The sequence below is a fragment of the Lycorma delicatula genome, chromosome 4, assembly GCF_047948215.1.
Source record: "Lycorma delicatula isolate Av1 chromosome 4, ASM4794821v1, whole genome shotgun sequence".
In the NCBI taxonomy this organism is placed as follows: domain Eukaryota; kingdom Metazoa; phylum Arthropoda; class Insecta; order Hemiptera; family Fulgoridae; genus Lycorma; species Lycorma delicatula.
In genome coordinates, this window is record NC_134458.1 from 162,362,538 (window position 1) to 162,377,869 (window position 15,332).

At 35.2% G+C, this 15,332-nt stretch overlaps 1 protein-coding gene and 1 non-coding gene across 3 annotated transcripts in view; one reads left to right on the top strand and one right to left on the bottom strand.

Moving 5' to 3' along the window:
* The window catches only part of LOC142324040 (uncharacterized), a 359,533-nt gene that overhangs the window by 185,779 nt on the left and 158,422 nt on the right, over positions 1 to 15,332 (top strand). The gene's annotated exons all lie outside the window — the stretch shown is intronic.
* Positions 2,765 to 2,836, bottom strand: TRNAI-UAU (transfer RNA isoleucine (anticodon UAU)). The gene has a single exon. It is a non-coding gene; the product is annotated as a tRNA-Ile (tRNA).

Below are 15,332 nucleotides of genomic sequence, written 5' to 3' on the forward strand. Positions count from 1 at the left end.
CTAGATATTTAACTTGTTTTACTATTTTAATTTTCTGATTGTTTGCCGTAATGTGCTCTATTACCAGAGGACCTATGGCCATTAATTCAGTTTTTTCGAAAGAGATATGAAGCCCTATCTTTTGTGCTAGGTTTTGAAGGCTAATGATTTGTGTTTTGGCTTCTTGAATATTATTTGCTAAAAGAGCGAGGTCATCTGCAAATCCTAGGCAATTTAGTGTGATGGAGTTTTTCTTAGTACCCATTTTTATATTTTTGGGATTTATTTCATACCATTTTCTCATGACAAATTCGAGGGCGCAGTTAAAAAGGAGTGGTGAGAGGCCGTCTCCTTGCCTCAATCCAGTTTTTATGTAGAAGGGTTGAGACAGTTCCCCTCTGAATTTCACTCTGGACTGGGTATTGGTTAAAGTTAATTTTATCATGTTTACGAGTTTAGGGTGAAGGCCCAGGTTTCTCAGAATATTCAGCATGGATGGTCGGTGTATACAATCATAGGCCCTTTTAAAGTCGACGAAGGTGATTATTAGTTGTTTTTTCCGTCTTTTATATAAGTCCATCATAAGTTTTAGGGATATTATTTGCTCCGGGCAACCTCGCCAAGGCCTAAATCCCTCTTGGTATTCCCCAAGTTCCAGTTCAAGTTGGTCTTTGCATCGGTTGTATATGATTCTCGACAGGATTTTGTATGTGCAATCCAGGATAAATATGCCTCTGTAGTTTTCCGGATTAGTTTTATCCCCCTTGTTATGTAATGGTTGGACGAGGGCTGTGGTCCAGTGTTCTGGAAGTTTTTCTTCGTTCCATATTTTCACGAGGCATAGATGTAGGGAAGTTTTGACTGAATAAACTGATGAGTGTTTCCAGAGTTCTGCGAAAAGCTGGTCTTCTTCGCTTGCTTTGTAGTTTTTTATTTCATTTAAGGCTGCGAGAACTTCTTGAATTGTTGGCGGGTTGATATTTACTGGTGAAGTTTTAACTGGAGTTTCAGTGTCAATCTCAAAAAGCTCTGGGGGGTCGTCACAGTTGAGGAGTCTATTGAAGGTTTCTGCCAAAATTTCAGCATTTTCTTTATTGGTGTGGGCCATATTTCCTTTTTTTCCTCTCAGCATAAGGGTGGGTGAATCATATCTTTGAAGAGCCTGACCAAAAATTTTATAATAGTCTCGGAAATTAGTTTTCTTGGAACTTTCTTCTATTTGCTGAATCAAACTTTTTGGGCTTGTCGTTTGGTTCCTCTTATAATTTTCTGAGTTATTTTCCTTTGTTTGGTGAATTCATGGTTAGATTCTTCAGTTTTCTGGGTTTGGTGGTTGATCCAAGCCCGGTGTCGGTCTTTGACTGCTTTGTCACATTCTTCATTCCACCATTGGTGTTTTTTTCTTGGGTTTATAGGGGCTAGTTCTTCAGCTATTTCTTTCAGTTGGGATGTCAGTTCTTTTAAATTATTAGTTAATTTGATTTTTTTTGTTGTTTCTTCAAAGATGGCATTGTTTATTAATTTATGTGGATCATAAGCTCTTTTGTTTTTAGGTTGGGATTTTTTCTTTTTATGCGGGGTGAATTTTATTTTAACTTTAATTAAGTAATGGTCCGATCTAGTATCTGTTCCTCTCAAGACCTTTACATTATAAATCTCCTTGTGATAATTCCGGTCCATGCAAACATGATCCAGTTGCCATTCTCCTTTTTTCCAATCTGGGTGTTTCCAAGTCTTCAATTTGTTTGGTTTTCTCATTATATAGGTGGATTTTGAGATCATATTATGGTTTCTGCAAAATTCGAAAAGTCTTTGCCCGTTCTTGTTAGTTTTCTTTTGGGCAGGCCAATTTCCGATAATATCACGATATCTTCGTTCTATACCAACTTGGGCATTAAAGTCCCCCATTTAAATCTTCGTGTGTGTCTTATTTATGTTGTTTCCAGTTTGGTCAAGAAGTTCCCAGAATTTGTCCATCCCTTCTCTATCTTTTTTAAGATTGTTTTTGTCATTGGTGGGAGCATGGACATTTATTATGGTGTAGAATTTATTGGCTGATTTTAGGGTTAAGGTTGAAATCCTGGGGGAGTAAGACTTAAATATGTTATATTAATATTTCAATATATGTTATTTTTTGTAGCTAAAAATAAGACCCATGAAATAGAGTACCCAATAAATATTTCCTAACCTCTTATTATTTTTTTCAAAAATGTATTTTACTCGACATCCTAATACATAGCTTAAACTCTCGAACCATGATCTAAAAAATAGTTCAGTTATTATAAATTTCAGTATACAATATAAATAAAAGATATTCATAACATTAAAAAAAAAAATATTGAATAGCAGGACGTGGTTTCGATCCACGGACCTCTGGGTTATGGGCCCAGCACGCTTCCGCTGCGCCACCCTGCTACATATATAAAGTCATTGTACCTTTGGACGTATCATTATATTTTCCCCCTTATAGCTTTGCTGCTGGAGCAACAAGAGAGTTAACCCCGGGATATAACAAATAATTTCAATATATGTTATATTAATATATCAATATATGTTATAATTTCAATATATGTTAGTATTTTTGTAGCTAAAAATAAGACCCATGAAATAGAGTACCCAATAAATATTTCCTAACCTCTTATTATTTTTTTCAAAAATGTATTTTACTCGACATCCTAATACATAGCTTAAACTATCGAACCATGATCTAAAAAATAGTTCAGTTACTATAAATTTCAGTATACAATATAAATAAATATAATCAAAAAAAAAAAAAAAAATTGAATAGCAGGACGTGGTTTCGATCCACGGACCTCTGGGTTATAGGCCCAGCACGCTTCCGCTGCGCCACCCTGCTATATATGTAAAGTCATTGTACTTTTCGACCTATCATTATATTTTCCCTTTATAGCTTTGCTGCTGGAGCAACCAGAGAGTTAACCCCGGGATATAACAAATAATTTCAATATATGTTATATTATTATTATTATTATTATTTTTATTATTATGCTTTTACGGCCAACATAGGACCACTTAAGTCAATTTTAGTTGGATCTTTTCTGGGAAGAGCGTGTTATTTTACTCTTTCGAGCTGCCCAGTATTTCTTCATCCGTTCAGATCTTGCTTTCTTTTCTTCATCTGTAAACACCCTCTTCGTTGTATTTTGTCGTTTGTCTGTCTTTTGTTTAAATCTAATGCTTTTATCTTTTAGCTTTGTAATTTTTCCAGTTTTATTCTGTAGGTCAGTCAGGGAAATTCCCAATTCTTTCATATCTTCTCTAATTTCTTTGATCCATCCTACTTCTAGCTTTTGGAACCAGAGCTTTTCAATGATATTTCTTGACAGTCTTGTTTCCGGTGTCCTTATGAGATGACCGAAGAAAGAGATTCTTTTTTTCCGCATAGTATCAGTAACAGGCTCCATTTCTCGATACACCACCTCATTTGGCACAATCCACCATTGGCCTTCTTTTTGGTGTTTTTTATTGATACACGTTCTGACAATTCTCCTCTCTATTTTCAGAATTTTTTCAATTCGGTTTTTCTGAGTGATTTTGAAAAGGGTCTCGCTTCCGTAGGTAACTTCTGGCTGTACTACAGATTTATAATGTTTAAGTTTTGTTTTAGCAGAAAGGCATTTTTTGTTATATGTTGACCAAGTTAATTTTTGGGATTTAATAATTTTATTTGTCCTGTTTTGCCATGTCACTTTTTCATTTAAATTATAAGTTATTATTTCCCCTAGATATTTAAATTGTTTTACTATTTTAATTTTCTGATTGTTTGCCGTAATGTGTTCTATTACCAGAGGACCTATGGCCATTAGTTCAGTTTTTTCGAAAGAGATATGAAGCCCTATCTTTTGTGCTAGGTTTTGAAGGCTAATGATTTGTGTTTTGGCTTCTTGAATATTATTTGCTAAAAGAGCGAGGTCATCTGCAAATCCTAGGCAATTTAGTGTGATGGAGTTTTTCTTAGTACCCATTTTTATATTTTTGGGATTTATTTCATACCATTTTCTCATGACAAATTCGAGGGCGCAGTTAAAAAGGAGTGGTGAGAGGCCGTCTCCTTGCCTCAATCCAGTTTTTATGTAGAAGGGTTGAGACAGTTCCCCTCTGAATTTCACTCTGGACTGGGTATTGGTTAAAGTTAATTTTATCATGTTTACGAGTTTAGGGTGAAGGCCCAGGTTTCTCAGAATATTCAGCATGGATGGTCGGTGTATACAATCATAGGCCCTTTTAAAGTCGACGAAGGTGATTATTAGTTGTTTTTTCCGTCTTTTATATAAGTCCATCATAAGTTTTAGGGATATTATTTGCTCCGGGCAACCTCGCCAAGGCCTAAATCCCTCTTGGTATTCCCCAAGTTCCAGTTCAAGTTGGTCTTTGCATCGGTTGTATATGATTCTCGACAGGATTTTGTATGTGCAATCCAGGAGAAATATGCCTCTGTAGTTTTCCGGATTAGTTTTATCCCCCTTGTTATGTAATGGTTGGACGAGGGCTGTGGTCCAGTGTTCTGGAAGTTTTTCTTCGTTCCATATTTTCACGAGGCATAGATGTAGGGAAGTTTTGACTGAATAAACTGATGAGTGTTTCCAGAGTTCTGCGAAAAGCTGGTCTTCTCCGCTTGCTTTGTAGTTTTTTATTTCATTTAAGGCTGCGAGAACTTCTTGAATTGTTGGCGGGTTGATATTTACTGGTGAAGTTTTAACTGGAGTTTCAGTGTCAATCTCAAAAAGCTCTGGGGGGTCGTCACAGTTGAGGAGTCTATTGAAGGTTTCTGCCAAAATTTCAGCATTTTCTTTATTGGTGTGGGCCATATTTCCTTTTTTTCCTCTCAGCATAAGGGTGGGTGGTTCATATCTTTGAAGAGCCTGACCAAAAATTTTATAATAGTCTCGGAAATTAGTTTTCTTGGAACTTTCTTCTATTTGCTGAATCAAACTTTTTGGGCTTGTCGTTTGGTTCCTCTTATAATTTTCTGAGTTATTTTCCTTTGTTTGGTGAATTCATGGTTAGATTCTTCAGTTTTCTGGGTTTGGTGGTTGATCCAAGCCCGGTGTCGGTCTTTGACTGCTTTGTCACATTCTTCATTCCACCATTGGTGTTTTTTTCTTGGGTTTATAGGGGCTAGTTCTTCAGCTATTTCTTTCAGTTGGGATGTCAGTTCTTTTAAATTATTAGTTAATTTGATTTTTTTTGTTGTTTCTTCAAAGATGGCATTGTTTATTAATTTATGTGCATCATAAGCTCTTTTGTTTTTAGGTTGGGATTTTTTCTTTTTATGCAGGGTGAATTTTATTTTAACATTAATTAAGTAATGTTCCGATCTAGTATCTGTTCCTCTCAAGACCTTTACATTATAAATCTCCTTGTGATAATTCCGGTCCATGCAAACATGATCCAGTTGCCATTCTCCTTTTTTCCAATCTGGGTGTTTCAAAGTCTTCAATTTGTTTGGTTTTCTCATTATATAGGTGGATTTTGAGATCATATTATGGTTTCTGCAAAATTCGAAAAGTCTTTGGCCGTTCTTGTTAGTTTTCTTTTGGGCAGGCCATTTTCCGATAATATCACGATATCTTCGTTCTATACCAAGTTGGGCATTAAAGTCCCCCATTTAAATCTTCGTGTGGATCTTATTTATGTTGTTTCCAGTTTGGTCAAGAAGTTCCCAGAATTTGTCCATCTCTTCTCTATCTTTTTTAAGATTGTTTTTGTCATTGGTGGGAGCATGGACATTTATTATGGTGTAGAATTTATTGGCTGATTTTACGGTTAAGGTTGAAATCCTGGGGGAGTAAGACTTAAATATGTTATATTAATATTTCAATATATGTTATTTTTTGTAGCTAAAAATAAGACCCATGAAATAGAGTACCCAATAAATATTTCCTAACCTCTTATTATTTTTTTCAAAAATGAATTTAACTCGACATCCTAATACATAGCTTAAACTATCGAACCATGATCTAAAAAATAGTTCAGTTATTATAAATTTCAGTATGCAATATAAATAAAAGATATTCAAAAAAAAAAAAAAATATTGAATAGCAGGACGTGGTTTTGATCCACGGACCTCTGGGTTATGGGCCCAGCACGCTTCCAATGCGCCACCCTGCTACATATATAAAGTCATTGTACCTTTGGACGTATCATTATATTTTCCCCCTTATAGCTTTGCTGCTGGAGCAACAAGAGAGTTAACCCCGGGATATAACAAATAATTTCAATATATGTTATATTAATATATCAATATATGTTATAATTTCAATATATGTTAGTATTTTTGTAGCTAAAAATAAGACCCATGAAATAGAGTACCCAATAAATATTTCCTAACCTCTTATTATTTTTTTCAAAAATGTATTTTACTCGACATCCTAATACATAGCTTAAACTATCGAACCATGATCTAAAAAATAGTTCAGTTACTATTAATTTCAGTATACAATATAAATAAAAGATATTCAAAAAAAAAAAAAAAAAATTGAATAGCAGGACGTGGTTTCGATCCACGGACCTCTGGGTTATGGGCCCAGCACGCTTCCGCTGCGCCACCCTGCTATATATGTAAAGTCATTGTACTTTTCGACCTATCATTATATTTTCCCTTTATAGCTTTGCTGCTGGAGCAACAAGAGAGTTAACCCCGGGATATAACAAATAATTTCAATATATGTTATATTATTATTATTATTATGCTTTTACGGCCAACATAGGACCACTTAAGTCAATTTTAGTTGGATCTTTTCTGGGAAAAGCGTGTTATTTTACTCTTTCGAGCTGCCCAGTATTTCTTCATCCGTTCAGATCTTGCTTTCTTTTCTTCATCTGTAAACACCCTCTTCGTTGTATTTTGTCGTTTGTCTGTCTTTTGTTTAAATCTAATGCTTTTATCTTTTAGCTTTGTAATTTTTCCAGTTTTATTCTGTAGGTCAGTCAGGGAAATTCCCAATTCTTTCATATCTTCTCTAATTTCTTTGATCCATCCTACTTCTAGCTTTTGGAACCAGAGCTTTTCAATGATATTTCTTGACAGTCTTGTTTCCGGTGTCCTTATGAGATGACCGAAGAAAGAGATTCTTTTTTTCCGCATAGTATCAGTAACAGGCTCCATTTCTCGATACACCACCTCATTTGGCACAATCCACCATTGGCCTTCTTTTTGGTGTTTTTTATTGATACACGTTCTGACAATTCTCCTCTCTATTTTCAGAATTTTTTCAATTCGGTTTTTCTGAATGATTTTGAAAAGGGTCTCGCTTCCGTAGGTAACTTCTGGCTGTACTACAGATTTATAATGTTTAAGTTTTGTTTTAGCAGAAAGGCATTTTTTGTTATATGTTGACCAAGTTAATTTTTGGGATTTAATAATTTTATTTGTCCTGTTTTGCCATGTCACTTTTTCATTTAAATTATAAGTTATTATTTCCCCTAGATATTTAAATTGTTTTACTATTTTAATTTTCTGATTGTTTGCCGTAATGTGCTCTATTACCAGAGGACCTATGGCCATTAGTTCAGTTTTTTCGAAAGAGATATGAAGCCCTATCTTTTGTGCTAGGTTTTGAAGGCTAATGATTTGTGTTTTGGCTTCTTGAATATTATTTGCTAAAAGAGCGAGGTCATCTGCAAATCCTAGGCAATTTAGTGTGATGGAGTTTTTCTTAGTACCCATTTTTATATTTTTGGGATTTATTTCTTACCATTTTCTCATGACAAATTCGAGGGCGCAGTTAAAAAGGAGTGGTGAGAGGCCGTCTCCTTGCCTCAATCCAGTTTTTCTGTAGAAGGGTTGAGACAGTTCCCCTCTGAATTTCACTCTGGACTGGGTATTGGTTAAAGTTAATTTTATCATGTTTACGAGTTTAGGGTGAAGGCCCAGGTTTCTCAGAATATTCAGCATGGATGGTCGGTGTATACAATCATAGGCCCTTTTAAAGTCGACGAAGGTGATTATTAGTTGTTTTTTCCGTCTTTTATATAAGTCCATCATAAGTTTTAGGGATATTATTTGCTCCGGGCAACCTCGCCAAGGCCTAAATCCCTCTTGGTATTCCCCAAGTTCCAGTTCAAGTTGGTCTTTGCATCGGTTGTATATGATTCTCGGCAGGATTTTGTATGTGCAATCCAGGAGAAATATGCCTCTGTAGTTTTCCGGATTAGTTTTATCCCCCTTTTTATGTAATGGTTGGACGAGGGCTGTGGTCCAGTGTTCTGGAAGTTTTTCTTCGTTCCATATTTTCACGAGGCATAGATGTAGGGAAGTTTTGACTGAATAAACTGATGAGTGTTTCCAGAGTTCTGCGAAAAGCTGGTCTTCTCCGCTTGCTTTGTAGTTTTTTATTTCATTTAAGGCTGCGAGAACTTCTTGAATTGTTGGCGGGTTGATATTTACTGGTGAAGTTTTAACTGGAGTTTCAGTGTCAATCTCAAAAAGCTCTGGGGGGTCGTCACAGTTGAGGAGTCTATTGAAGGTTTCTGCCAAAATTTCAGCATTTTCTTTATTGGTGTGGGCCATATTTCCTTTTTTTCCTCTCAGCATAAGGGTGGGTGGTTCATATCTTTGAAGAGCCTGACCAAAAATTTTATAATAGTCTCGGAAATTAGTTTTCTTGGAACTTTCTTCTATTTGCTGAATCAAGTTTTTTTGGGCTTGTCGTTTGGTTCCTCTTATAATTTTCTGAGTTATTTTCCTTTGTTAGGTGAATTCATGGTTAGATTCTTCAGTTTTCTGGGTTTGGTGGTTGATCCAAGCCCGGTGTCGGTCTTTGACTGCTTTGTCACATTCTTCATTCCACCATTGGTGTTTTTTTCTTGGGTTTATAGGGGCTAGTTCTTCAGCTATTTCTTTCAGTTGGGATGTCAGTTCTTTTAAATTATTAGTTAATTTGATTTTTTTTGTTGTTTCTTCAAAGATGGCATTGTTTATTAATTTATGTGGATCATAAGCTCTTTTGTTTTTAGGTTGGGATTTTTTCTTTTTATGCGGGGTGAATTTTATTTTAACTTTAATTAAGTAATGGTCCGATCCAGTATCTGTTCCTCTCAAGACTTTTACATTATAAATCTCCTTGTGATAATTCCGGTCCATGCAAAAATGATCCAGTTGCCATTCTCCTTTTTTCCAATCTGGGTGTTTCCAAGTCTTCAATTTGTTTGGTTTTCTCATTATATAAGTGGATTTTGAGATCATATTATGGTTTCTGCAAAATTCGAAAAGTCTTTGGCCGTTCTTGTTAGTTTTCTTTTGGGCAGGCCATTTTCCGAAAATATCACGATATCTTCGTTCTATACCAAGTTGGGCATTAAAGTCCCCCATTTAAATCTTCGTGTGGGTCTTATTTATGTTGTTTCCAGTTTGGTCAAGAAGTTCCCAGAATTTGTCCATCTCTTCTCTATCTTTTTTAAGATTGTTTTTGTCATTGGTGGGAGCATGGACATTTGTTATGGTGTAGAATTTATTGGCTGATTTTAGGGTTAAGGTTGAAATCCTGGGGGAGTAAGACTTAAATATGTTATATTAATATTTCAATATATGTTATTTTTTGTAGCTAAAAATAAGACCCATGAAATAGAGTACCCAATAAATATTTCCTAACCTCTTATTATTTTTTTCAAAAATGTATTTTACTCGACATCCTAATACATAGCTTAAACTATCGAACCATGATCTAAAAAATAGTTCAGTTATTATAAATTTCAGTATACAATATAAATAAAAGATATTCAAAAAAAAAAAAATAATTGAATAGCAGGACGTGGTTTCGATCCACGGACCTCTGGGTTATGGGCCCAGCACGCTTCCGCTGCGCCACCCTGCTATATATGTAAAGTTATTGTACTTTTGGACCTATCATTATATTTTCCCTTTATAGCTTTGCTGCTGGAGCAACAAGAGAGTTAACCCCGGGATATAACAAATAATTTCAATATATGTTATATTATTATTATTATTATTATTATTATTATTATTACTATTATTATTATTATTATTATTATAATTATTATTATTAGTATTATTATTATGCTTTTACGGCCAACATAGGACCACTTAAGTCAATTTTAGTTGGATCTTTTCTGGGAAAAGCGTGTTATTTTACTCTTTCGAGCTGCCCAGTATTTCTTCATCCGTTCAGATCTTGCTTTCTTTTCTTCATCTGTAAACACCCTCTTCGTTGTATTTTGTCGTTTGTCTGTCTTTTGTTTAAATCTAATGCTTTTATCTTTCAGCTTTGTAATTATTCCAGTTTTATTCTGTAGGTCAGTCAGGGAAATTCCCAATTCTTTCATATCTTCTCTAATTTCTTTGATCCATCCTACTTCTAGCTTTTGGAACCAGAGCTTTTCAATGATATTTCTTGACAGTCTTGTTTCCGGTGTCCTTATGAGATGACCGAAGAAAGAGATTCTTTTTTTCCGCATAGTATCAGTAACAGGCTCCATTTCTCGATACACCACCTCATTTGGCACAATCCACCATTGGCCTTCTTTTTGGTGTTTTTTATTGATACACGTTCTGACAATTCTCCTCTCTATTTTCAGAATTTTTTCAATTCGGTTTTTCTGAATGATTTTGAAAAGGGTCTCGCTTCCGTAGGTAACTTCTGGCTGTACTACAGATTTATAATGTTTAAGTTTTGTTTTAGCAGAAAGGCATTTTTTGTTATATGTTGACCAAGTTAATTTTTGGGATTTAATAATTTTATTTGTCCTGTTTTGCCATGTCACTTTTTCATTTAAATTATAAGTTATTATTTCCCCTAGATATTTAAATTGTTTTACTATTTTAATTTTCTGATTGTTTGCCGTAATGTGCTCTATTACCAGAGGACCTATGGCCATTAGTTCAGTTTTTTCGAAAGAGATATGAAGCCCTATCTTTTGTGCTAGGTTTTGAAGGCTAATGATTTGTGTTTTGGCTTCTTGAATATTATTTGCTAAAAGAGCGAGGTCATCTGCAAATCCTAGGCAATTTAGTGTGATGGAGTTTTTCTTAGTACCCATTTTTATATTTTTGGGATTTATTTCATACCATTTTCTCATGACAAATTCGAGGGCGCAGTTAAAAAGGAGTGGTGAGAGGCCGTCTCCTTGCCTCAATCCAGTTTTTATGTAGAAGGGTTGAGACAGTTCCCCTCTGAATTTCACTCTGGACTGGGTATTGGTTAAAGTTAATTTTATCATGTTTACGAGTTTAGGGTGAAGGCCCAGGTTTCTCAGAATATTCAGCATGGATGGTCGGTGTATACAATCATAGGCCCTTTTAAAGTCGACGAAGGTGATTATTAGTTGTTTTTTCCGTCTTTTATATAAGTCCATCATAAGTTTTAGGGATATTATTTGCTCCGGGCAACCTCGCCAAGGCCTAAATCCCTCTTGGTATTCCCCAAGTTCCAGTTCAAGTTGGTCTTTGCATCGGTTGTATATGATTCTCGACAGGATTTTGTATGTGCAATCCAGGAGAAATATGCCTCTGTAGTTTTCCGGATTAGTTTTATCCCCCTTTTTATGTAATGGTTGGACGAGGGCTGTGGTCCAGTGTTCTGGAAGTTTTTCTTCGTTCCATATTTTCACGAGGCATAGATGTAGGGAAGTTTTGACTGAATAAACTGATGAGTGTTTCCAGAGTTCTGCGAAAAGCTGGTCTTCTCCGCTTGCTTTGTAGTTTTTTATATCATTTAAGGCTGCGAGAACTTCTTGAATTGTTGGCGGGTTGATATTTACTGGTGAAGTTTTAACTGGAGTTTCAGTGTCAATCTCAAAAAGCTCTGGGGGGTCGTCACAGTTGAGGAGTCTATTGAAGGTTTCTGCCAAAATTTCAGCATTTTCTTTATTGATGTGGGCCATATTTCCTTTTTTTCCTCTCAGCATAAGGGTGGGTGGTTCATATCTTTGAAGAGCCTGACCAAAAATTTTATAATAGTCTCGGAAATTAGTTTTCTTGGAACTTTCTTCTATTTGCTGAATCAAGTTTTTTTGGGCTTGTCGTTTGGTTCCTCTTATAATTTTCTGAGTTATTTTCCTTTGTTAGGTGAATTCATGGTTAGATTCTTCAGTTTTCTGGGTTTGGTGGTTGATCCAAGCCCGGTGTCGGTCTTTGACTGCTTTGTCACATTCTTCATTCCACCATTGGTGTTTTTTTCTTGGGTTTATAGGGGCTAGTTCTTCAGCTATTTCTTTCAGTTGGGATGTCAGTTCTTTTAAATTATTAGTTAATTTGATTTTTTTTGTTGTTTCTTCAAAGATGGCATTGTTTATTAATTTATGTGGATCATAAGCTCTTTTGTTTTTAGGTTGGGATTTTTTCTTTTTATGCGGGGTGAATTTTATTTTAACTTTAATTAAGTAATGGTCCGATCCAGTATCTGTTCCTCTCAAGACTTTTACATTATAAATCTCCTTGTGATAATTCCGGTCCATGCAAACATGATCCAGTTGCCATTCTCCTTTTTTCCAATCTGGGTGTTTCCAAGTCTTCGATTTGTTTGGTTTTCTCATTATATAGGTGGATTTTGAGATCATATTATGGTTTCTGCAAAATTCGAAAAGTCTTTGGCCGTTCTTGTTAGTTTTCTTTTGGGCAGGCCATTTTCCGATAATATCACGATATCTTCGTTCTATACCAAGTTGGGCATTAAAGTCCCCCATTTAAATCTTCGTGTGGATCTTATTTATGTTGTTTCCAGTTTGGTCAAGAAGTTCCCAGAATTTGTCCATCTCTTCTCTATCTTTTTTAAGATTGTTTTTGTCATTGGTGGGAGCATGGACATTTATTATGGTGTAGAATTTATTGGCTGATTTTAGGGTTAAGGTTGAAATCCTGGGGGAGTAAGACTTAAATATGTTATATTAATATTTCAATATATGTTATTTTTTGTAGCTAAAAATAAGACCCATGAAATAGAGTACCCAATAAATATTTCCTAACCTCTTATTATTTTTTTCAAAAATGTATTTTACTCGACATCCTAATACATAGCTTAAACTATCGAACCATGATCTAAAAAATAGTTCAGTTATTATAAATTTCAGTATACAATATAAATAAAAGATATTCAAAAAAAAAAAAAAATTGAATAGCAGGACGTGGTTTCGATCCACGGACCTCTGGGTTATGGGCCCAGCACGCTTCCGCTGCGCCACCCTGCTATATATGTAAAGTTATTGTACTTTTGGACCTATCATTATATTTTCCCTTTATAGCTTTGCTGCTGGAGCAACAAGAGAGTTAACCCCGGGATATAACAAATAATTTCAATATATGTTATATTATTATTATTATTATTATTATTATTATTATTATTATTATTATTATTATTATTATTATTATTATTATTATTATTATTATTATTATTATTATTATTATGCTTTTACGGCCAACATAGGATCACTTAAGTCAATTTTAGTTGGATCTTTTCTGGGAAAAGCGTGTTATTTTACTCTTTCGAGCTGCCCAGTATTTCTTCATCCGTTCAGATCTTGCTTTCTTTTCTTCATCTGTAAACACCCTCTTCGTTGTATTTTGTCGTTTGTCTGTCTTTTGTTTAAATCTAATGCTTTTATCTTTTAGCTTTGTAATTTTTCCAGTTTTATTCTGTAGGTCAGTCAGGGAAATTCCCAATTCTTTCATATCTTCTCTAGTTTTTTTGATCCATCCTACTTCTAGCTTTTGGAACCAGAGCTTTTCAATGATATTTCTTGACAGACTTGTTTCCGGTGTCCTTATGAGATGACCGAAGAAAGAGATTCTTTTTTTCCGCATAGTATCAGTAACAGGCTGCATTTCTCGATACACCACCTCATTTGGCACAATCCACCATTGGCCTTCTTTTTGGTGTTTTTTATTGATACACGTTCTGACTCCTTACGTATTTTCTCCTCTCTATTTTCAGAATTTTTTCAATTCGGTTTTTCTGAGTGATTTTGAAAAGGGTCTCGCTTCCGTAGGTAACTTCTGGCTGTACTACAGATGTATAATGTTTAAGTTTTGTTTTAGCAGAAAGGCATTTTTTGTTATATGTTGACCAAGTTAATTTTTGGGATTTAATAATTTTATTTGTCCTGTTTTGCCATGTCACTTTTTCATTTAAATTATAAGTTATTACTTCCCCTAGATATTTAAATTGTTTTACTATTTTAATTTTCTGATTGTTTGCCGTAATGTGCTCTATTACCAGAGGACCTATGGCCATTACTTCAGTTTTTTCGAAAGAGATATGAAGCCCTATCTTTTGTGCTAGGTTTTGAAGGCTAATGATTTGTGTTTTGGCTTCTTGAATATTATTTGCTAAAAGAGCGAGGTCATCTGCAAATCCTAGGCAATTTAGTGTGATGGAGTTTTTCTTAGTACCCATTTTTATATTTTTGGGATTTATTTCATACCATTTTCTCATGACAAATTCGAGGGCGCAGTTAAAAAGGAGTGGTGAGAGGCCGTCTCCTTGCCTCAATCCAGTTTTTATGTAGAAGGGTTGAGACAGTTCCCCTCTGAATTTCACTCTGGACTGGGTATTGGTTAAAGTTAATTTTATCATGTTTACGAGTTTAGGGTGAAGGCCCAGGTTTCTCAGAATATTCAGCATGGATGGTCGGTGTATACAATCATAGGCCCTTTTAAAGTCGACGAAGGTGATTATTAGTTGTTTTTTCCGTCTTTTATATAAGTCCATCATAAGTTTTAGGGATATTATTTGCTCCGGGCAACCTCGCCAAGGCCTAAATCCCTCTTGGTATTCCCCAAGTTCCAGTTCAAGTTGGTCTTTGCATCGGTTGTATATGATTCTCGGCAGGATTTTGTATGTGCAATCCAGGAGAAATATGCCTCTGTAGTTTTCCGGATTAGTTTTATCCCCCTTTTTATGTAATGGTTGGACGAGGGCTGTGGTCCAGTGTTCTGGAAGTTTTTCTTCGTTCCATATTTTCACGAGGCATAGATGTAGGGAAGTTTTGACTGAATAAACTGATGAGTGTTTCCAGAGTTCTGCGAAAAGCTGGTCTTCTCCGCTTGCTTTGTAGTTTTTTATTTCATTTAAGGCTGCGAGAACTTCTTGAATTGTTGGCGGGTTGATATTTACTGGTGAAGTTTTAACTGGAGTTTCAGTGTCAATCTCAAAAAGCTCTGGGGGGTCGTCACAGTTGAGGAGTCTATTGAAGGTTTCTGCCAAAATTTCAGCATTTTCTTTATTGGTGTGGGCCATATTTCCTTTTTTTCCTCTCAGCATAAGGGTGGGTGGTTCATATCTTTGAAGAGCCTGACCAAAAATTTTATAATAGTCTCGGAAATTAGTTTTCTTGGAACTTTCTTCTATTTGCTGAATCAAGTTTTTTTGGGCTTGTCG